The 24534-nt window shown below is 46.6% G+C and overlaps 1 protein-coding gene across 7 annotated transcripts in view; it reads right to left on the reverse strand.

Moving 5' to 3' along the window:
* Window positions 1-24534, reverse strand: part of IGSF3 (immunoglobulin superfamily member 3) — a 127197-nt gene that overhangs the window by 100660 nt on the left and 2003 nt on the right. The window lies entirely within an intron of this gene.

Below are 24534 nucleotides of genomic sequence, written 5' to 3' on the forward strand. Positions count from 1 at the left end.
AGAGGAGAAGGCTGCCCTGACTGGCTGGAGGGCACCTTGGGAAAACCTCTCCAGCATCAACTGAAAACCTCTCCTGACATCCCCTCTTACAAGGGCAGGCTCAGGACTCATTAATGTGACTATCAGGCACTAACACCTCAGCAGCAAGTGACCCTACGGGATAACCAGAAAGGCCCAAGATGTACCAATGTACAAAATCAAATGTACCAGGTCCCCTTCACACTCTGCTCATGGGAATGTGAGATGTGCATCACTTTAGGAGACAATCTGGCAGCTTCTTAAAAAGTTAAACACACACTCACCATATGGCCCAGCAATCCCACTCCTGGTGTTTACTAGAGAGAACTGAAAACCTACGTCCACACAAAGACACAACACACAGAAAATCAGCTTTATTCATAACAGCCCCAAACTGCAAACAGATCAAATGTCCTTCAGCTGGAGAAATAAATGGTGACACAGCCATACAATGGAATACTACTCAGCGATCAAAAGGAATGAACCAGACACACACAATCACATGAATGAATCTCGGAAGCATTTTGATGAGAGAAGCCAGATTCAAAAAGCTCCATACTAAAAAACATTATTAAAAATTTTTTTAAAAGCTTCATACTACAGGATTCCATGTGGCCCACACTGTAGACAGGGCAGAGCTGTAGTTACAGAAATCAAATCAGCGGTTGGTGGACCTGGAGGTGTAGGGAGGGAATTTTGGGGGGTGATGGGAACACTCTGTATGTGATTGTGATGGTGGTTTCCATGACTGTTTACATCTGTCAACACTCACTGAGGTATACACTTACAGCTGGTGAATTCTGTTGTATGTAAATTATACCACCATCAAGTGAATTAAAACAATACTAGGTTCCTTTTGCTTAACTAGAGTTCAAAGAAGTGGCCTGGGCTGGTTGTGACTTGGAGAAATCACAAAGCCTTGCTGTGCCTCAACTGTGCCATCTGTACAAGGGCTGCATCACGGTCCCCTGGCTCGAAACCACAGGGGTGAAGTTGGAGGGTGGGAGTGAATGCACAGGGCTGGCATGAAGTGGGGCTCCCTAAGGTCAGCTTCTGCTTCCCCCATCACTGTAAGTGAGCGACTCTCTGATCCACAGGCCTTCAGCCAACCCTGGACAGGGATGAAGCGGAGCCCCTGTGAGGAACTGAAACACTGAGGAGCATGAGGGACGAAGCCCACAGTCCGGCGGGGTGGAGGAGGCAGGGGAGGCCACGGATGGGGCTGCTGGGGGCAGGGCTGAGACCAAACACGGCACAGAGGCTGCTGGCGGGGCCCAGCACGCGACCACTTTGCTCAAGGCCAGCCTGGCTGTGGCCTGCAGGCCTCTCATTTCCTCTGCTTTAACAAGGGGTCACAGAAGTGCTTTCCCACAACTGCATCACCTCCCTATACAGCCGTCAGCTTATTTAAACACAGAGCCGAGCCGGGGCAGGACAAAGTCTCCTTTACGACACACTGCGGTTCATTTCCATCCGTTGAACCCTTGGGCACAAGCTCTGGCCGCTCCCCGTCACTTCCCACAGGCGCCAGGACAGAGCATTCCTCTGCCTGGCTTCTGGTTAAATGCCACCGTCAGGATCTTCAGAAGGAAGGCAGGGGAGGGTTTGGGGCAGGGGAGGGGTCAGAAAGAAACAATGGATCCAAAGGACTTTCCAGGAACTTTAAAAGCTTGGAAATTCAAGGTGTGAGTTCTCTACCAGGTCTAATTTTACTTAGAAAGTTCCTCTAAGCACAATACACTTTCCAGCCAAGACAGGGCTAGTTTTGGCTCCTAAGTAATGAAGGTGGGAGCTTCCTCAATTCTCTGAAGAGAGCTTGAATGAGGCAGAAAGTGGCCATAGAAAAGCATCCACAGGAAACTAGGATTGCCAGAGGCAGAATCAAGTGAGCTGTCAGAGGTGAAACGCAGAGAGGGTAGACAGCTAAGCCGGGCACCAAAGGAAACTGGGAACAAAACCACAGCTCCCTCAGGAAAGCCTGGCAAGTCTTCTTGCCTGTTACATGCCCTTGTTTCAGGTGTCACCAAGTTAGGCAAGGCCACTAACTCCCCAAACCATCCCCACCACCCAGTGATAAACAACTCCCTTTTACCAGGACAATCTAATTACACGCTCTCTGCCTGGCACTCACAGGGCCAGTGCAGGCTCTCCAGAGCAGCAGTCCCTAACCTTTCTGACACCAGGGACCAGTTTTGTGGGAGACAATCTTTCCGTGGGGGCGGTAAGAATGGTTTCGGGATGACTCAAGTGCATTGCATTTACTGTGCACTTTATTTCTGTTATTATCACATCAGCTCCACCTCTGATCATCAGGCATTAGATCCTGGAGGCTGGGGACCCCTGCTCTAGAGTAAAGCCCAGCACGGTACACAGAGGACGTCCACACTGCTCCCTGAAGGACCGGTGTGCCTGTGCTCAGCTGCTCAGCCATGTCTGACTCTTTTCCACCCCATCAACTGTAGCCAGCCAGGTTCCTCAGTGCATTGGATTTCCCAGGCAAGAATACTGGAGTGGGCTGCCATTTCCTGCTCCAGGGGATTTTCCCAACACAGGGATTGAATCCCATGTCTCCTGCATGGGAAGGCAGACGGTTTACCACAGCGCCACCTGGGAATCCTGAGTAAAGTACCAGGAGAGCACGCAAACGGAGACCCTGAAGAACGGGCAAGAGACAGCAGTGCCAACAGGAACAGGTGCTGAAGAGAGGGAGAAGGGAAAAGGGACAATGGTGGACACTGTAGTGACACCAGAAGCAGGGATGTGGCAGGGGGCAAAAGAGGGGACGGTGCAGGGCAGTAGAGATCCCGGCAGTAGCTCCCAGACAATGCAAGGAGGACCCCTTGGAGCCACCTCAGCATGAAAGAACCTCAAAGCTGGGGAACGCCCAGGGTCCATCTGGTCAAAGGCCGGGATATTTCAGCTACAACAGCCTCGCCAAGGCTGAAACAAGAAAAGCAAGATAGCCTGAGGGAGGTGACAAAGTGGTCCAAAGGTAGCTGTGCCTTTATGGCTCGCCACTACGTTCTGTGGCCTAAATCCAACCTCCAAATGACATGTATGTCTAACTAAGGCAATCTGCAGCCGTCAGCTGATGACGGTAGCACCCTGGTCCTGAACAATGATGAACAATCACTACAACTTATAGAGCATTTCCTACACAAAGACTCTCTCCCAATGGTTCCACTAAATTCACCCAACAACCCGAACAAGTGGCTCCCGTTATTTTCAGATAAGGAAAGGGGCATTTAGGAGAGTTAAGTAATTTGCTCCAAATCACAGTGCTGGCTCAATAAGCAGTGTTTATCAGACAGTGGTCGGGTGGATGGAAGGATGGATGACTGGATGGACTGATGGATGAAGGAAAGGCCAGGCTGACAGACAGCTCCTCCTGGGACTAGACGTGGCCCTTCTGGGCCTGTCAGAGGGAGCAGGGAGAGCCATGAGTAAACCGAGCCCATAAACAAGGCATCATTCACAAATACATATGACAGCCCTCGTCTGCTGAAAGCAGAGGAAAAATAAAAACACCAACTCTCCATGAAACAGAGAAAGAGTCCCTCGCTGTCTTTAAATTTTCAAGTCATAGAGAAACACCCCAGTGGCCCAGGCCAGCTGTCCCCAGGTCTGAAGGGTTTTCTTCTAAGCGTCTGTAGAGTCAAAGTCTCCAGTAAAAGGAGAAACAGGACACAGCAGAGATCACATCGAAGCAGAAGAGGCCCTGCACAAAGGCCCTTCCTTTGTGTCTAACTGTGCTTTGTTTAAAGCAAGATCAGATTCAGCATCTGCACTTTTACTCGCTGCCTGACGAAAACCAGATGCCAAATGCCTCCCAGCTCTGCACCGGGGCCCCTGCCCTTAGGAAAACAACTTGAGTCAGCCAGGCCAGTGCACACAGCTCCGAACAAAGTGCGCCTGTGCTTTCAGGGCCAGCTCGGCACTCCTGAGCCTTTAAGCAAAGCACATTTGGAATCTTTTCAGACTTGGAAAGGTGAAAACGACTTCAGACCTCATTCTTAGTCTAGTCTGGAAGTCTGGAACTTTTTCCCAAAGCTCTCACCTTTAGCCAGGTGACTGAGATGTTCAAGTTGGTCACCAGTTAGATACCAGTCACCAAAACATTCCCCTCTGAAAGCCACTGACATCCTGGTGACCGGCAGGCAGAGCAGTCATCTCGCTGGCATGGCTCAGGGACAGGGATCCCCTCCCTGGAAAGTGAAAGGGCCTTGGGGCAGGGGGTAGCGGGGAAGTAAACTCACCCTCCAGAAATACCGAGAGCCCCAGAGAGAGAAGTAAAGGCAGCCAGCATGCTCTAGCCCCTCCAACACAGAAGTCTGAGCAAATCAAGTCAGAAGTCGGGGGACAAAGTATAACCTGAAGATCACTAATCACCCAGATCACACAAATAGCAGTTAGAGTGCCACCCTGTCACAGCTCTACAAGGATTCCCTGACAAAAGGTGAAGCAATGCAAGTCTGGAAGGATGGCCCTCTTCCCCTTGTGGCCACATCCCCAGCCCCTGGCCCCAAGAGTGCAGTGGCATGGGAGGAAGAAGTGAAGAAATACAGGCTTTCAGCTGCCTCGGCCAAAAGATGACACCTGTCACCTCCTCACCCATTTTATTGGCTCACACTGAGTCACACGGCCTCGACAAATCTGCCAAAATTTGAAGGAAGGTGTGCATACCTGGTGAGCTGTCGCCTCCGCCACCTCGTCTGAAGTCCTGACCTCTCACTCCCAAGGTCAAGCCCCTATTTTCATATGAATTCAAAGTCTCATTACTTAGAGCTTCCATCATTACCTCAAACCCCACACAGCAGCTTCCTAAATTCAGTCCCCTATTCCAAATTTTCATTTTATGTCGTCATCACACTCAAACTCTTACAGCCATCTTCTAGATGCAAGGTTCAATCACCCCGTCATTCAATCCTCCCTTCTTTCAACAGTTACTTTCCTTTACAATTTTCCTTCGATATCTTCTGCCATGTCCCCCTGCTTTCAACTCACATCTATCTCATCACAAACAACTGAATCATTCCAGGAGCTTAAACCGGTCATTCAGCTTTCAGTTTCTTCCCTCTGATGGACCTGCCAAACCCTTCCTTCCAACGGCCGCTTTCTTAATTTTTCTCTGCTCAAAAGCCCACAGTCCCCACACCACATAAATCAAGGGTCACCTTCTAAGCCTGCAATTTGCAGTGCTCTAGAATCTGCCAGTGGAATTAGGACATAATCTCCCTGTTCTCTGCCAGAGCCTCGTCCACTCCTGTCTCCACAGGTCTGCTCATGCCACCCGCTCCTTACTCTTTCTACACAAATCCTAATCCTCCCTCAGGGTCCATTCAAATACAATCTCCCCACCCGAGTCCTTCCTACTAACATACTTAACCTCTTTCTCCTCTGCTTTACCACAGGGGTAAGCACTGGCTCTGAACATTGCGCCTTGTGATGAGAACCTACCTTGTTTTATAAGAGAGAAAGAACCCTTTATTGTTTTATAAGAATAAATCCTATTTCCTGCTCCTTTGAGGGAGTATCTAATACAGGTTGCCTTCAACTGTAAGCAGTGGGAAACATCAATTCTGTTACCCGAACAACTGGGTTTACCTCTTGGTAGATGCTGAGCCAAGAAAAACACAACCACGCCAAAGATTAGGAGAAGAAAGAATCTATTATTGCAAGTAAGGAGAACACCAAGGGTCTTTCCCAAGGAAGTGTCACCTTGAACAGCAAAGTTAGGCTAGTTTTAAGCTAAGAGTACATACATATTCATGGAGGCTTGAGAGTCCAAGTTTTAGTGGACTGAAATCAGAAGGATTAGAAAAGGTCAACACTATCATCCCTTTTTGGTTCAACTCTCACATCTATACCTGACCAATGGAAAAACCATAGCTTTGACCTTATGGACCTTTGTTGGGAAAGTGATATCTCTGCTTTGTAATACACTGCCTAGGTTTGTCATAGCTTTTCTATGAAATTTGGACCATAAAGAAGGCTGAGTGCCAAAGAATTGATGCTTTCAAATTGCAGTGCTGGAGAAGGTTTAAGAGTCCCTTTGCCAACCAAGGTCCGTCTAGTCAAGGCTATGGTTTTTCCCGTGGTCATGTATGGATGTGAGAGTTGGACTGTGAAGAAAGCTGATCGCCGAAGAATCGATGCTTTTGAATTGTGGTGTTGGAGAAGACTCTTGAGAGTCCCTTATACTGTAAGGAGATCCAACCAGTCCATTCTGAAGGAGATCAATCCTGGATGTTCTTTGGAGGGACTGATGCTAAAGCTGAAACTGCAATACTTTGGCCACCTCATGCGATGAGTTGACTCACTGGAAAAGACTCTGATGCTGGGAAAGGTTGGGGGCGGAAGGAGAACGGGACGACAGAGAATGAGATGGCTGGATGGCATCACCGACTCTGTGGACATGAGTTTGAGTGTACTCCGGGAGTTGGTGATGGACAGGGAGGCCTGGCGTGCTGTGATTCACGGGGTCGCAGAGAGTCGGACACGACTGAGCGACTGAACTGAACTGAACTGGACTGCAAGGAGATCAAAATAATCAATCCTAAAGGAAATCAACCCTGAATATTCATTGATAGGACTAATGCTGAAGCTGAAGTTCCAATACTTTGCCTACCTAATGTGAAGCTCTGACTCATTGGAAAAGACCCTGATGTTGGGAAAGATTGAGGGCAGGAGGAGAAGGGGGTGACAGAGGATGAGATGGTTGGGTGGCGTCACTGACTCAATGGACATACGTTTAAGCAAAATCTGGGAGATAGTGAAGGATAAGGAAGTCTGGCAAGCTGTAGTCCATGGGGTCAAAAAGAGTCTGACATGACTTGGTGATTGAACAACAACATTATCCCTTAGATTCCAGTTGATCTGGAGGTTAAGTATTGCAGGCTAATCTTTACTACTGAAAGAGAACTGGGAGTCTTTTTAACTGATATACTATCTTTGCTATCCTTACTTCTCTTGCCTGATAACAATTCTTGAGTTCTTTTGTTCTCTTATGATCATTAACTACTGAGATCTGTTCCAGGCCAAGCATTGTGGCCAGGCTTAGATTCAAAAATAACTCAGGCCAAAAATGACTTCTCTTATGTCAAGAAAGCCATGCCTGATTCTCTTACTCTGGTGAGCCCCTACCCTATCTGTTTACAATTCCTCTGGCTGAACCAGTGACAACAGAAAGTGCAAAGATCAGCCTACTCAGCCTTCAGTGGCTCTGTCACTAAGGACCCTGTTTCTTCCCATCTTTACCCCTCGGACAGCCTCAACAGATTGGCTTTCCTCCTGGTGACAGAATGGCTGCTCATTTCCAAGGATCTAATGGAAGAAGTTGCCCCTTCTGTGTTTCCTTTTAAGAGAGAAGACATCTTTCCCAGAATCCACCCCCTTCCTTCCCCAGAGGACTTCTCATATCTCACTGGCTAAAACGATGTCACATGTCCATATCTAGACCATGGGCACGGCTTGAATCAATCACCTTTTACCCTGGAGCTGGAAGCAGAGCCACTTTTCCTTGAGTGGGGGGGTGGGGGGTGGAGAAGGGAGGCGTGACATTCAAACTACAACAGGGCTCTGCCAACAAGAAGAGAGAGAGGAAAAAAAGAAGGCTGCCGCGTAGATTACCAACAGTGTCCGCCACAGACAGGACCCAGCGCCACGCATCTTTGTGCTTTCCCTCTCCTGCCACCCCCATCCTGTGCTGGCACATATGGCTGCTCAACAAACAGTGGTGGAATTGAGCCGAACGAGGAATTATCCTGTGGGTGTGAGAAAACAGTGAGCGTTATAATAGTGTGGCACAATTGGACATTTGTGCATAGAAACTGGAAAGAGAGCCATGAAATCCAAACAGATGCAAAAAAAAGGACTTAGCAGAGGAGGCCGGCAAGTCCTAGTCCAAACCCTAGGCTGGGCCTGACTCCCAGTTCCACAGCCAGGGAGCAGGCCCCAGGCCAGAGTGCTGGGCCTCTCCCAGCAGGGCCCAGCTGGGCTTTTTCCTCGGTTCAACCCTTGCCTCCACTGGCCCAGGGTCTTCATCCAGCCCACAGTGGCTCAGGCACAAAGGAGGCTCCCAACGAGGCCTGTAATGCCTAGCCAGTCACTGAGCCCATTGTGGGCACCACAAATCCGTGGACCACGAACACCTGAGCGCAGGAAGTCTGGGCTGTGAAAACAAGAGCTCCCTTCACTCAGGATCAGACGCGGCTCCTTCAACAGGGCTCATGGGTCTCTCTGCCCTCTTTGGGCCACGTTATTCCTGTCTTTGCCTTCTAGACCAGCTTTCCAGCACACGCTCCCAGATTCTTCAGGCTATGGACAGCGCTCCAGACCCCACGGCACATGCCTCCATCTTTGGCTGGAAAATGCCCCAAGAACTGCACAGAAAATCTACTGAATCCAAGGCTCTGAAGTCTCATGGATGCCCTACCTCTGCATCATGAGTCCACGAGCTTTTAGCTACTGGAAGTTTTAGAGTTCCTTTTCAAATACTGTAGCTGGGATTTCACCGGCTTCAGAAAACTGTGTTGGGGACTCCCCTGGTGGTCCAGTGTCTAAGACTCCACGTTCCCAATGCAGGGGGCCTAGGTTTGATCCCTAGTCAGGGAACTAGATCCCTCATGCTGCAATGCTAAGAGGTCACATGCTGCAACTATGATCTGGCACAGCCAAGTAAATAAATAAACATTTCTTTTTAAAAAAAGGAAGGAAAGAAAACTGTGTTAAATACAGGCATCTAAGAACTCATCAATTTTTTATGACACGTATTCAACATTCAATACACAAAGACGGCACGATATTAGGTTGAACTGTGTGACCTAGTTGCTGATATTCGACTGTTTTTGACCTCTAAACACGGCAGTGTTACACAGTTCAACCTAATATTTACACTATGCCAGGCAACAGGATAAGGATGGGCTTGGGACCCCAGGACCAACTACAGAGCCATAATTCCTGTGCTGATAGAACTTACAGTCTAGTCCACTAAATCATTAATTAAAAAGTCATCTCGGACACTGTCACAATGAGTGAAGTAAGTGGGACACAGAAAGACAAATAGCAAATGATATCACTGATATGTGGAATCTAAAAAAGTGGATACAAATGAACTTCCTTACAAGACAGGACTAGACTCACAGATGCAGAAAACAAACCATGGTTACCCTGGGGTAGAGAGCAGGGAAGCAGTAACTTGGAAGACTGAGACTCACACACTCACTATTACATGTAACACGTGCGCGCTTAGTCGCTCAGTCGTGTCTGACTCTTTGCGACACCATGGGCCATAGCCCACGAGGCTCCTCTGTCCATGGAATTTTCCAAACAAGAATACTGGAGTGGGCTGCCATTTCCTACTCCAGGGGATCTTCCTGACCCAGGGGCTGAACCCAGGTCTCCCACATTGCAGGTGGATTCTTTACCCTCTGAGCCACCAGGAAAGCTGGTATATAAAATAGATAACTTAGATAAGTAATAAGGACTTACTGTATAGCACAGAGAACTCTACTCAATACTCTGTTAGGGTCTATATGGGAAAGAATCTAAAAAAAGAGTGGCTACCCAGGGATCGAACCCGGGTCTCCCGCACTGGAGGCAGACGCTTTAACCTCTGAGCCACCAGGGAAGCCCAGTACATGTATATGTATAACTAATTCACTTTGCTGTGCACTTGAAACTACCACAACATTGTAAATCAATTAGACTCTAATAAAAATTAATAAAATAAAAACAAAACTGTTCTATAGCAAATCTGCTCACCTTTCTTCAATACTGTCTACAGGAAGTGTTTGAACATGTGTGTTCAGTCTGACACTGTCCACACTGCTACTGATGCTGTTAAGTCACTCCAGTCGTGTCCTACTCTGTGCGACCCCATAGACGGCAGCCCACCAGGCTCCCCCGTCCCTGGGATTCTCCAGGCAAGAACACTGGAGTGGGTTGCCATTTCCTTCTCCAATGCATGAAAGTGAAAAGTGAAAGTGACGTCGCTCAGTCACAGCCGACTCTTAGCGACCCCATGGACTGCAGCCTACCAGGCTCCTCCATCCATGGGATTTTCCAGGCAAGAGTACTGGAGTGGGGTGCCATTGTCTTCTCCGAATTTATGAATGCCATATATTTTCCCCCACATTATATCCTGTAATGTGCATCCCTGGTGTCTCAGACAGTAAAGAATCTGCCTGCAATGCAGGAGACCCAGGTTCCATCCCTGGGTCGGGAAGATCCCCTGGAGGAGGGCATGGCAATCCACTCCAGTATTCTTGCCTGAGAAATCCCATGACAGAGGAGCCTGGAAGGCTACCATCCATGGGATTGCAAAGAGTTGGACAGGACTGAGGCGACTTAGCATGCACACACGCATGAACCACCCAAGGATGGCTGTGTCTCCTCCATATAACACACAAACACATTGTTAAACTTTTTAGTTTGTGTTACAGGAGACACGTGCTGGCACTGTGGAAACATTTGGCTAAGTGATCTAACTAATTTTGGCAAGTCAGCGACTACACCAACTTGGGATTTCTGATATTGCTGATAATTGTGAATTAGGTCCTCGAAAAACAGGTCCTTACACCACATATAAACTGCCAGCAGCATACACACATGGGATTTCATGGGCCCTATTTAAAATACTTAAGAGAACAAATGGCTTTCAAGCACAATCCCAGTATCTCAGAAACACCATTTACATAAACAATTGGTATGTTAATTGCAAATCAATCTTGTTTCTCTCCTAAAGCAGCATCACCCAAGGATCTTTATTAGGTGTTCTGTTAGCCTAGTTTGAGTTATGGTATTTACTTAAAAGTACCAACAGTGAAGTTCTTGAGAAATATTTGGTAACTCAGACACTTTCCTAATTCAAACTCATCTTCTTCATTAGTCTACATTGTTAGGGATTTTACCATCCTATTAAGAGAAAGTAGCAAAGACTGCACTTGGTGTAATATTCACCAAATTCTTCTACAGGACACTTCTGGTAGTGAGAACCAGAGCTAACCTCAGAAAGTGGGTGGAGGGACTTCCCAGGTGGTCCAGAGGTGAAGACGCCATGCTCCCAATGCAGAGGGCCCAGGTTCAATACCTGGTCAGGGAACTAGATCCCACATGCTGCAACTAAGAGTTCACACGCCTCAACTTAAAGACCCCATGTGCCGCAGCTAAGACCTGGTGCAGCCAAGTAAATACATGAATAAAGAGTAAAATGGTAACAATGCATCGTAAAACCTTCAGAAGGAAAGGAGAATGTTTTTGTGGGCCATATGTTTTGTGTGTGGCAGTTTAAGTTATTAGTTTTTAAAATCAGTACTTTTTAATGAAAACAACTTGACCAAAAATCTGTCACAGAATTTGAGACCTATTAAAAAACGTTTAATGAGAAAAAAAAAAAAAAAGAGTAAAAAAATTTTAAATAAACCCATATACAAAAAAGAAAGAAAAAAAGTCGGTGGGGGAAAAAAAGAAATGACAATTGGGAGAGCAGCTGTAATCCAATTCAGTCTAATATACATGACACCTATATAAAGTTACACTGGAATTCCAAGCAAAGCACATGAGAACTTTAGACCCTGCACCCCTGATCTTTTGATTGATCTGATGTAATTTACTAAAAAATGTCAGTGAACAACACTAACCAGCAGGCCTCCTGTCTATTCTGTCGCATTTCCGTGAGAGCCAGCCCTGTACATGCTGTCCAGACATCAGTGAGCTTGGATGGCATCTTCACACGAGTTCAGCCTGTCACTGTTCACTGTACCCGCACTGAGATTCGGTAAGACACTAGTCACATTCATGGAACATCTTGAACTCTCTTGACATAGCAAATGATCAGCAGGCCCTGTTCCCATGCCAAAGGCAAACAAAACCTGTCGCCAGCAAGAAGGATGCCCAGTCTCTCCAAAAGATGCCAAGGCCCCTATCCGGTCTCCTCTGCAGAACCTCGCCAATCTCTGGGATGCAGGCAGGATGATCAGGGACCAGCGGAGATTATGCTCTGACTGTCTTAAGAGATTAGTTATTTAAAATCCTCCACATGACTTCAGTCATCCCCCCGTTACAGATGACAGAGGCAAAGCCTACTTGATTAAAGCTGAATGCCTACACATTTGAAAATGGGAAAATATGCAAAAGAAAACAAGAGTCAGATTACTGATGGGCAGAGCATCAGCTCCAGGACATCAGGGGCTGCTGAATAAATTATGACAAGGAAGCACAGACATTAACCATAGATGCACCGTAAATACCACAGCCCTCTCGGCACTTGCAGTTACTTACTTTTCCCCAAAACATAGGCTGAGTCTGGCCTTATCCCCAGACGTGGCCTGGCCCTCCCGAGATTCCAAATATGGGAAATTACAGCTCTTCTGCGGTGGGGTAAGAAGGGGAAGGCACATGTTTGTATTGCATAGTGTTTTAATTAAAACAAAGGTGACGTACCTAAGAGCCTCTTTCTCTTCTGCTGGGAGAGTTTTTCCAGGGCTCCTTCCACTCTCACCCCAAGCAGGCCATCAGTTTCTCCCTCACCTCCAAAATAAGTCCCCTTTAAAATAAGGGGATTATGCATAAGATCTGCTAAGATTTTTCTAAAGTGAATTCAAGTCTAGAGGTACAATCATTGTCTTACCTAGTTTCAACCTTCTCAGCAATCCACCCTTGCGGGGTGGGGAGTGGGGTGGATGGACCAGGATTCAGATTCGAGCATGAGAAAGAAAAGGACTGCCGCTCCTCTCAGTTGAGAGGTACAGGGACACCCAGCTAAAAGCCATCCCCCATCCTGACGAAGGGAAGGAGAGCGACCTCGGTCGGAGCTCCGAATGCAATCTGGCTTTCCTGTAATGCAACACCAGCAGACAGATTGCAAAACTCGTCAGCAAGCTATCTTACTGTACTGGAACATCAGAAGACATTAAGAAACTGTTGAGCAAATCATCTCTAAACAGTGTCACTGAGGGTTGTCTAGCTTGGGGATGAGCCGAGAACAAATCTATCTGCACAATCACTCCTCTAATAAACTAACAGACACGTCCATCTGTGAGGCAGAATCCCCAACAGACCACCCATCTCCAGGCCAACACAGAATCAAAGCAGAGCAAAACCACTGAGGAAAACCAGAAAGGCTTCTGAAGAGAGCTGCTGGTGGAGAGAAGGCTGGCCCGGCACACGGGGTCCCAGGAGCAGTACCGCTGGCTATGGGGCTCAGGCCAAGGCCACCAGGCACAGCTTACAACCCGCCTGGGACCTTCTGACTTAGGGGTTGAAGCAGTGAGAAGCACCAGGGACAGGAAAGAGAAGCTCAGATCAGTGCTGCTCAGGGTCATCCCAGGTCAAGGGAGGGCCTCTGAGAGGGAGACCTGGAAGAGTCTGCCCCACCCGCCTCCCACTGAGCTGACCCAGCAGCTTCCAGAAACAACAGCGGGGAGAGCCCCAGGTTCCGGGACTAAGTACCAGGTGTGTGTGTGTTAGTCATTCAGTCATGTCCAACTCTTTGAGACCCCATGCACTGTAGCCCGCCAGGCTCCTCTGTCCATGGGATTCTCTAGGCAAGAATAGTGGAGTGCGTTTGCCACTCCCTTCTCCAGGGGATCTTCCTGACCCAGGGATGGAAAGAATGCAGATCTCTGGCATTGGCAGACAGATTCTGTACCATCTGAGCCACCTCGGATAGGCCCAATCCTAGCGTCACCACACCCTCAACACCAAAGTCCTCAGGAGGAAGTCTGGTATTGATGCTGTCTCCTATCTGATGACAAAGTATGTGATCATTCTAGTTTTCTTTTGTTCTGCTCTGGTGGGCTTCCCAGGTAGCACTAGTGGTTAAGAATCCACCTGCCAACACAGGAGACACAGTTCGACCCCTGGGTCAGGAAGATCCCCTGGAGAAGAGAATGGCTACCCACTCCGGTTATTCTTGCCTGGGAAGTTCTATGGACAGAGGCGCCTGGGAGGGGCTACAATCCAGAGTGGCAAAGAGTTGTACAAAACCAAGGGACTGAGCACAGCAACAACAGAACTCAGAGCCAAGTATGAAAATCCCAGTTCCAATGCAAAAAGTTAATAAAGACATTCCATACATCCAGGACTCGGGATATCTGCATATTTTCAAAACAAAGAACTTGCCCTTACCTCTCCCCAGCCCCAGTCTCCCACCAGCATTGGTATTATCTCTTACTCCTAAAGGGCTCTTCACCAGGACTGCCCAGGGTATGTGTAATTCATGGCTGCTAAAGAAGGGTTGAGAACACAACAAGAAGATTTAAGAAACAGCAAGAAAAAGACTTTACCTTAGGGACAGAAAAGAGTTCCCCAACGTCAGAGGTGTTTTTAGTTAATGTTTCTATTTATCAACATACCAGGTGACTACTTAAAATGGTCACTATGATGTTAGCTTTTAGTTCCTGGTATTTGAGATAACAGAACAATGAGTGCTTGTAGAAGGCACTCAAGTATTTGTTGAAGAAGAGATGAAAGTCTTTTCAGGAATGGACTGTAAGGACTCGAACACAACAGAGCTCTCTCTGGATGGGTGGCAGCAGGTCAAACCCTGATGTTTAAGAAGGGCTGGCTGTGATATGTGAATCCAACTACCATCCCTCCAAAATAGCAACCATTTTAAAAATCAGGTCTAAAGGTGAACCATCCAAGAAATCTGTTTTTGCTCCAGAGGTTTTAAAGAAAGTTCATACTAGTGAACTTGAGAAGTAACCCAACACTTTGAAATGATAATCTTTTTACAGCAATAGCTGCTCCAGCAGGACTAAAGGGAAAAAAAATTATCTTCCTTTGGGTTAAGGTCTTGAATGTCTAGTAGCCAGCAACCTTAAAGGTTACTCCAGTCCAGTTCACTCTAAATGGAAAAATCATTTGGGAGCTGAAAATGCAGTAAAACTTCTCATTTTTTTCCTAGTCTATGAACAAATAAGAGCAGTTGATTGACTTGGACACAAAATCCAGTATTTACAATTGTCCTCTCAACAAGTTTTAAATGGGCTTTATTTAATTCAAGATTATAACTAAGACAGTCAATAAAATATGGGTGTGCTTAAGTTGTTAAATGTGTTTCTAGAGAAAATATTCAGAATAAACAAGTCAATTATTTCTCTTAAGTACATTAAAACTTAAGGGCAGTGTTCTCATTATGACTGTTGCTTTTGATACCACAAGACAAAATTATTCTGTTATACGGCTATTGAGTAAGACCTGCTGCTCCCTAATAACTTCACCAATTACAGCTTCTACTAGCTATAAAATAACAAAATCAGTTCTGATATGGGTATAAAATTAAGACTGAAAAAAAAATGGAATAAATCACCCCTTAAGAATCAAGTTGTTGAACAACATGTTCTTGTGAGTCCATTTATGTCAAAAAATCTATATTTGTGTGAGTATATGAATAGAAATGATAAGGAAAAGCCTGGGAGAATACAGTGTATCAAACTTTAAGAATGTATTTCAGACTCAATGAGGGACATGGGGCAGGGAGGGGAACTTCCACATTTTACTTTCTGTCTGTGCTCTGTCAGTGTTATTCGCTGAGTCATGTATGACTCTTTGTGATCCCATGGATTGTAGCCCGCCAGGGTCCTCCGATCATGGGATTCTGCAGGCAAGAATACTGGAGTGGGTTGTTCTCCATTTCCTTCTCCAGGCGATCTTCCCAACCCAGGAACCTGGGTCTTCCACCTTTTAGGCAGATTCTTTACCATCAGAGCCACCAGGAAAACTTTCTGTCTGTACTCTTTAGATTTTTACAACGGAACTATATTCATATGGCACTCCATCCAAAAATTAAAAGTCAAAGAAATAAAGCAAGCATATATAAGCTATCTTGTGAAACTGCAACCAATAGCTCATCCCCTTTCTTTTATGTAACATTTTACCCTGAAGCACTTTATTTGTTGTTTTAAATTATGACTTAAATCAGTGAAAATCAAGACTTCCTTCCCAAAGTATGTGTTGCATCTAAAAGGTTGCGAAGTTTCCTTCTCTGGAGGTCTTTAGAAAAGGTGTGGGGGAGGGTACCTGGCCAGGACAGGGGGGCGTGGTTTGCCCTTCAGCAACAAATAGTTACTCACACAAAGGTCTCCCATTCCACCTCCTCCTCAAAGCCCTTCCTACCAAAGTCAAATCAAGGTCGCCTTGATTTGTGGAAGTTCCCCTCCCTGCCCCGTGTCCCTCCTTGAGTCTGAAATACATTCTTTATAGTTCGATACACTATATTATCCCAGGCTTTTCCCTATCATTTCTATTCATATACCCACACAAATATAATTTTACCTAGGAGCAAACACATCCTGGTTAAGTTACCCAAACTCCTTACAGCTCTCAAAGTAACACTTGAGGGTGGAGAAGCTGGCCATCTTATAGGTTTCAAAAACACCTAACCATGATACCACTTCCCCTAAGGCACAGACACAGGGCTAAGGTACCTAATGGATCCAAGGTAATTTTGCTTTAAAACCGGACTACTGTACCAAATGTGAGGGATCACACTGGTTATCATGTAGAAAAAACAGATTAATAGTACTTAATAAATGCTGCCTTTCTAGGAGACAGAAGATTTCAAATTTATGGGACTCTTGGGGTAAGGGGAGTTAAAAAGGATCCCTGAGAAGACAGGCAGCCCATCTCATGACATGGCTCCATTATCAACAACACAAACAGGACCCAAGGCCCAGCTGAGAGCAGAGAAGATGTTTGCAAAGGTTGCCATGGAAAAGGAAGAGCAGACCATACCCCAGAATAAGGGGAAATGGGTGTTACAAACAAAACAATCAAATTCATGAAAATAACACCAACTTAAGGCAATCCTGAACAGATCCCACTACATCAAAGAATTATAACGGGAAAGAACACATAGCTGGTATCAGATTTCTTCCCTGCTTTAATAAAGAAAAGGTCTGGGGACCTGTAAATTGATGGCAAGAGGTCCCCACAAGAAAACCAGACACTGATCTTTTTGAGTTCAATTTTGTTCGTCGATGTAAAGTCACTCAGTCATGTCCGATTCTCTGCGACCCCATGGACTGTAACCTACCAGGCTCCTCCCTCCATGGAATTCTCCAGGCAAGAGTACTGGAGTGGGTTGCCATTTCCTTCTCCAGGGGATCTTCCCAACCCAGGGATCGAACTCCGGTCTCCTGCATTCCAGGCAGATGCTTTAAACTCTGAGCCACCAGGGAAGATTCTGATGAACAAAAGCTCTTCCTTCGGTACAGAAACAGGTCCCCTTTCCTTCCACTCAAGACCTCCCACCGCCAGGAATGTCCCTTACCCTCTCTGTCCTTCTCCTATCTACACACATCTACAGCTCTCTGGTATCTGCCATCTGTCTCTGGCCCAAATACCTACACCAACTGACAACTCCAATTCTTCCAACCAGCACCTTTAGGACCCAGGCCCACAGACAGTAGGGCTTCCCTATCCCTTCAGAAATCTTTTTGGGACTTCCTGGTGGTCCAGGAGCTAAGATTCCATGCTCCCAAAGCAGGGGGCCCGGGTTCAATCCCTGGTCAGGGAACTAGATCCCATATGCCACAACTAAGAGTTCACATGCCACAACTAAGATTCAGTGCAGCTAAATAAATAAACAAATAAGTGTTCTCAAAGCATCCCCTTGTGTCCTGGTGTCCTCCATTCCACAATTCTGCCAGGACCTCACTGTCTTATTATTAAAAAAAAAAAAAAAAAAGCCTAAAATTCCAGCCCATCCAGAAAACCTTTCCAGATTGAGCACTTGAGGGCTCCTCCAGTCACATCCCTTCCCTGGACAAAGAATTCCGTTTACTCCTCCTGCTTAGCTGAAAGCAAGAACAAACTTGCCTGGCCTCTCCTTCCCCAACAAGACAACCGTCCTTGGAGAGCCTGTGGTATGTATCACTGTCTTCTTGTCCACTTGCAAAGTGATTTACCACTTTGTTTGTTTGTTTTTACCCCCGGCTTTAGATTACCACCTCCTCGAGGGCAGGAACATGGTTGTGCAAAACGTGGATCACCTGGACAATGGGAAATACAGTATTCAGATGAATTTCATTAGAGGGTTGGGCAGAAACTTTGCTTCAACTCTCATTATCATAAAGTCTATTATAAAGCTTTTTAAGATCCATCTGACCACTTCCCAGGCTAAGTGGAGTTAATATAGTTTAATCTTTGATTCAGAATCTTGCAGGGCCCCTAGGCTCATCCTTCTCTCCTGCTACTATAATTATAGTTATGGAAGATGGAGAGACTGGGCTGACAGTGGCCTGGAAGCCAGTTTTTAGAATCAATCCCTGCTGCTGCCATCTTGTGATTTCACCTTCCTGAAAGTACAGTTCAAAAATAAAAGCAAAATCCCACTTAACTGGGGTTCCAGTTAAGGGAGGCTCACTGCCACGGTCTTTTTTAAGTGTCTGCCACTGGGGTCCATGATTAGTCACTTAATAAAGGGGTCTTGATGAGGGAATTTGACAAAATGTGATTTTCTACACATAACAAGCTTGATTTTGATGCAACCACTCATTTCTCTGAAAATTAGGAGCATTCACACACAGGTGTCCTAAATTTCCTTAAATTAAAATCCAAACCTTTACAAGGAATAGCTGTGCTCACATTGAAGCAGCAAAGAAACAGATGTCCAATCACGGTGAACAAGGAACTCCCAAAGGAACCTACAAATACTAATCAAGGTGCCATAGCTCAGACTGCACAAGGCCAGGGACCACGAGAGGCCACTAAGTAGAGCCACGTCATCTAGTTCCTAGGCCAGGGCTCAGTAGAAGTGGTCTTCCTGGGCTCCAGGGACCCAGTCTAAGCCAAATCCCAAACTCAATTACAATCCAAACCAAATCTGTGTCCAGTATCATCCCACATGAACTGGTCCCTAAAACCACTGACCGTCATTTATCCAATCCCTAAAGGGCCACTCTGCCATCATTATGACTGCTGATGCCTCTGCGTTAGCAGGACTCTCCTGGGAAGAAACTACCCTCCTCATTCAAAGCCCACCCATTTCTGAAAGCCCAGCCCAAGACTTCTTCCACAGGGTTTTTGCTGACAACTACTGATTACATTGAACTTTACTTTGAACTTCACAGGGGTCTGTGGACAGAATTCAGGAGACAGATGAATTTGAATGAGAAAAAAACTGCATCCTTATTTTCACTAATCTCTTCAGTGAATGTTGGGGCTTCCCTGGTGGCTCAGCAGTAAAGAATCTGCCTGCAACGCAGGAGATACGGTTCGATCTCTGAGTCGGGAAAATCCCCTGGAGAAGGAAATGGCAACTCACTCCAGTATGCTTGCCTGAAAAATCCCATGGACAGAGGAGCCTGGCGGGCTACAGTCCATGAGGACACTAGAATCGGACACATGTTAGCGACTAAACAACAAAGTATACAGCTGTTCCTTTGATTATGAATGTAGGTAAGTATCATGGTAATATATTCAAGACCTGTGACTCTGTCACAGTACAAATCATACATACTTTCATATCACATCACAGTGGATGCAGATACCTCAAAATATTATTTGCACCCTTCACTACACCAAAATTACACAACTGTTAGATCTTGCTATTTGATGTGTTATTAAAGAAGTTTAGTGCTATGTTATAAATTTGTTTTTGTTAATATTTTGGTGAGGGTATTTCAATAAAATTGACTTTCTCTAATCCTATGTTATTTATTTATGCATTTTGAGAACGTTATCCTAAGAAGAGGTCCATAGACTTCAGCAGCTTGCCAAAAGGATCCATGGCACAAAAAAGGTTAAGAACCCCTGTTTGGTGGAGTAAAAACACAAGCACTATAGCCAGACAAGGCTGGATTCAAATCTAAGTTCTGTCAATTTCGAGCTCTTTCCCTTTGAGCAAAATGATTTAAATTCCCTGAGTTTTGAATTTCCTCATCTTGATTGAGAGAGCTGATATAGAAACAACACTACCTTGTGAAATCATTCATTCATCAAAAAATTAAACGAAGAGCTACTTTGCTCCAGGCACACGGCTGAGTTCTGGGGCTACAGTAATGAACATGACAGAGATGGTCCCTAAGCACTTTATACAGAAGGTCATGCTATAGAAAGTGTTTACCAGTGACTGGCATCTAAGCATTCTATAAACACTACAATACTACCACTACAACCACAACTCTGAGTGTCCAACTACATGCTGATTTGTGTTGCTTCACGTAACAGCTGGTTTACCAAGCTCTTGTCTTCCCAATAAGGATTCTAAAAGGCCAGGGGAGGGGCCTCATACTCAGAGAGACAACTTGTAGGATGAAAGAACATGGGATGTGAACCAAGTGGTCCTGGTCTCAAAACCCTGTTCTGCCACTTCCTAGCTTTGTAAGTGCGCCAGAGACCAGCACCTGTCCCTGCTAAATCTGTTCTCTCCTTCCCCTGTAATAAGAGAACCCCAGTTTTTGGCTGGACACTGAGAATTAAGGATATTTCCAAGCCTCCCTTGCAGCAAAGTATAGTCATGTGGCCAAGTTCCAACCAATGGGGATGTAAGCAGAAGTGAGGGATACACTTCCGGGAAATGTCCTTAAATTAAGAGGGCATGCCCTTTACCAATCCTTTTCCTCCTTCCTGATGGCTGGGGTTAGCACAGCCATCTTGGACTATGAGATGATCTTGGGAATAAAGGCACGCACTTGAAACAAGACAGAAAGGGGCTGGGTCCCTATCGCTGGGGAACACCATTTCAAGCTGGTACAGTCATCTAAAGAATTGATGCTTTCGAATTGTGTGCTGGAGAAGGCTCTTGAGAGTCCCTTGGACAGCAAGGAGATCAAACCAGTCAATCCTAAAGGAAATCAACCCTGAATATTCATTGGAAGGACTGATGCTGAAGCTGAAGTTCCAATACTTTGGCCACCTGATGCAAAGAACTGACTCACTGGAAAAGACTCTGATGCTGGGAAAGATTGAGGGCAAGAGGAGAAGGGGGCAACAGGGGATGAGATAGTTGGATGGCATCACTGACTCAATGGACATGGGTTTGAGTAAACTCTGGGAGACACTGAAGGACAGGGGGTTGTCCTTCAATGAAGTTTATGGGGTCGCAAAGAGTCGGACATGACTTAGTGACTAAACAACAGTCATCTACCCCCATGTGAGTTCCTTAACCTTCCTGGACCTCAATATCCCCAACTATAAAAAGATGGTAATATAAGGTCTCTATCTGGCAAGACTGAGGACTCAAAGAGAAAGGACTTGCTTCACAGTAAGGGCTAGATTAAGGAGAGGTGGTAATACTACTATTGTCTTGCTGCAATAACTGATGTAGGAGATTGGGATGTCTTAACACAACCCTCGGTACCCAGGGGTGGTTCAATGACTCATGCAGTTGAAAGGCATCTGAGTTAGCCTAGTCCTGACAAGAATTCCCTTCTCTGGCACCCTTGTCAAATGGTCCTGAGGAAAGGGAAAGGCACTGCCTCTGGGAAAATTGTTGGGACAGTGGTGCTGGCTCATCTGTAAATCACAATCCTTGTCTTCTTCCTTTAGAACCCTTTTCCCAACTGCCCCTAACCACCTTGCTGCTTTCCTCTGCCTCCCCCCTCTCCTCAGCCTTTGATCACCCCAGTCCTTGCCTCTGAGCTCACTCCCACCAGAACATCAAAGTTCCTTTCAATCTCTTTTGGAAGCACTCTCTGGCCTCTCCCCTAAGAAGCCTTCCCTGACTGGGAAAGAAGTGATTGCTTCCTCAGTCCATGGTATTCAAACAAGAGGCTTTACAAACTCTACAAATGAAAATTCTCTCCCACCGGAAAAGAGCAAGAATGACCATGAGCCACTCGAGTTCTCTGTGTCCATCCAGGGATGCCCCAGTCTCCTACATGTTTCACTGCGAACACTCTCAAGCTATTTCATCTTGTTTGCAACATCAGCACTGGTCTAGAAGGCATAACTCTTCATGGTTATGCAAAATCGAAATTTGCTTTATGTGCCTAAAGCTTATATTCATCTTTCCCGATTATTCCCTTCCTGCTCTCGCAGCCACAAATCCTATTCTGTCTCCCCCCCACTGTGGTCACCTCTCCATGACTCTGTCACTCACGCAGGGCTGCTCCCAGGCATGGGCACAGCTGCAATCAGCCTCTCATTCCCTCTTTCACACTCAAGCTGTGTCCACACCCGCTCCTACTCTCTCTCCTCTTCTACCCCTCTGGCTCCACCCATTCTCAGCAGCGGAAACTTTACTATCCTCGTGCCTCAATCAGGCCCGTGCTTAAGATGGCTTTAGAATTGGGACAAGGGTAGCCATAGCAGTTGATGGTTCCCTAGTTAGGTGGGCACTCAGAGGTGCAAAAGGAAGAAACAAGACACAGTGGTCAAGAGGGCAGGAATTGGTACCCAGACAGGCAGAAAAGGAGAAACCTGACCTAATTCCTAGACAGTGGCAAAGGAAGGGAGCAGAAAACATGGGTCTGATGATGTGGAGGGAGAGACAAGCGTCTTGGATTTACCCTGTTTACCCCTTACACACTGTCACAGGGTTTTCTAACTCCAACTGCCGCTTCTGGAGGCTGGCAGCACCTGGATCAGTCTCATTTTGCAGAACACTTAACCTGATCCTACTTTCTACAAACAAAATTTTATTCCAAGCATGTGTCCCACCTGGACACAAAACCTTGAGCATCTTTGCTATTTTCAATTCATGTTACACATTAATTTTCATTACACAGCAAGAATGCTGATGCATGAATCGGACCACACCAGGCTGCAAGCGGGTTATAAGACCCCAACCTGGGTTTTGTTCCCTCCACAAAGACCTGCTGGTCTCCAAGGTTAAAAAGTAGTAGTCACTCCCCCTCCCCACCATGCTGCCAGTCATCGAGTGATGAGAAAAGGTGAGATTTCACCAGGAGGGATCAAAAAAACCAGGGCCCTCCACAGCTCTAAACCTCCCCACTCTCACCCAGGTGTGGTTTTCTGCCACCACTCCCCGTCAGCACCACCGAGCCACTCAGTTTCCTCCATGGCACCTGTTCACACTTGAGGCTGGGAGCAGAAGACAAAAGTGGCCCACGCTCCACTCCACAGAGTAGCCCACGGGGGGACAGCAGGGGCACCAGCTGGCAGCCTTCCATTTCTGGAGCAGCCAGGAGAGACAACGGGCACATATATCACATTTCCTTGTCTTCCCATCGGTGGTTCCATCTCCTGCCCCTGGGCCCCACCCTTCCACTCAGCCCTCTTTCCTGCCTTAGCCACACCATCCACCCCACACCCAAGCTTCCTGGAGGGCTTTCCCTGCTTGACTCTTGAATCCACATGAGTCACTAATTACTGATTTTAAACCCAGACACTAAGTGAATGGCAAATTCCAATACAATATTTAGTATTGGTGGATGGAGAGCTACCTGTCTTCTTAATTCTGCCTGAGCACCCAAGAGACAGGGAGACACTGACCCACACCTGAGCCGAAGACTGACTAAACTTGCCGCCAGACTGGGTGCCTGTGTGAGTGCTGGGGAGGGGAGTGCAGAGCTGGCCGTGGTGAACTCACTCTCACTCACTGGTTCCCTAACTCGGCTACACACTGGAGTTACCTAGGACAGCTAAAAGACACATGCCTGGGTCGCCCTCCCAAAGAACCTGGTTTAACGGGTCTGGAGTTGCTGCCTGGACATCGAGATTTCTTTAAAGCTCTCCCAGCGATTCTGGGCTTCCCAGGTGGCTCAGATGGTAAAGAATCCACCTGCAATGCAGGAGATCCGGGTTTGATCCCTGAGTTGGGATGATCCCCTGGAGGAGGAAATGGCACCCCACTCCAGTATTCTTGCCCGGAAAATCCCATGAACATAGGAACCTTGTGGGCTCCAGTCCATGGGGCCCCAAAGAGTTGAACACGATTGAGCTCACAGGCACACATTATGTGCCCTAGACATTTTTCAAAGCAGTCAAGACATTTACAATACCTTATAACCTTTAACTGTCAGGACAATCCTTGGATTTTACTGAGATTCAGACATCAATCACTGTCAGGCTGAGATCTGACCTTAGGTTCTCCCACCTCCAAAGTCCACCCTCTTTCTGCCCTTCTGTGAACTCTTGCAAGGGTGGAGACAATGCATGAAAGCAATCTCCCCTGGTAGCAGGTCACAAGTCCCATACATGCAAGACACCAAGATGTGGAGATGGAAACACCACAAGCAGCAGTGATGTCCTCTCCTGAATACAGGGGGCTGAGCTGTACCCAGAGAGCAGAGGGTGTGCTCAGCAGTGAAGTCTAAGGAGATGGAGGGGGAGGATGTACCACATTCTGGCCAGGGAGCTTATCCTCAACCCAAGATACCATATTTAAGATTAAGACAGCATTCAGGGCATGGAAAGCACTACTGAATCTGAGAATGTTGGGCAAAGGGTTGGCGGGTGGGGAGGGCTCTTCAATGGGAGAGAATCCTTAAGAGAGGTGTTAAGGGTTCGCCGCTCAAGCCAGAGTTTCTCCATCCAATCTAAGCATCCTGACCATCCGTTGGGGCACAAAACCCAATCCAAGCACAGCCCCTACCAGGCACCATT

Source organism: Moschus berezovskii, chromosome 4 (genome assembly GCF_049115385.1).
Source record: "Moschus berezovskii isolate FMDL1 chromosome 4, NW_MosBer_1.0, whole genome shotgun sequence".
Classification (NCBI taxonomy): Eukaryota; Metazoa; Chordata; class Mammalia; order Artiodactyla; family Moschidae; genus Moschus; species Moschus berezovskii.